The sequence below is a fragment of the Micropterus dolomieu genome, linkage group LG18, assembly GCF_021292245.1.
Source record: "Micropterus dolomieu isolate WLL.071019.BEF.003 ecotype Adirondacks linkage group LG18, ASM2129224v1, whole genome shotgun sequence".
Classification (NCBI taxonomy): domain Eukaryota; kingdom Metazoa; phylum Chordata; class Actinopteri; order Centrarchiformes; family Centrarchidae; genus Micropterus; species Micropterus dolomieu.
This window is the reverse complement of record NC_060167.1, coordinates 24894107-24894349: the sequence shown is the minus strand read 5'-3', so window position 1 is coordinate 24894349 and position 243 is coordinate 24894107.

Sequence of the window (243 nt, the reverse complement as noted above, 5' to 3'; positions counted from 1 at the left end):
CACACACACACACACACACACACATACACACACACACACACATACACATGCCACACACTAAAGTGAGCAGAGAGAGAAGGACATGCTAAGAAAATGTGTTTATCACTACTCTCTCCTCTTCTTGGCCTTTAGTTGGAAAGGGAATAATTAGGGAGTCCCGGCCAAGGCAGCGGTGCACGTGTTAACAAGCTGTTTTAACACACACTCACACACTTCTTCCCACATGCAGAGGAAGCCGCAGAG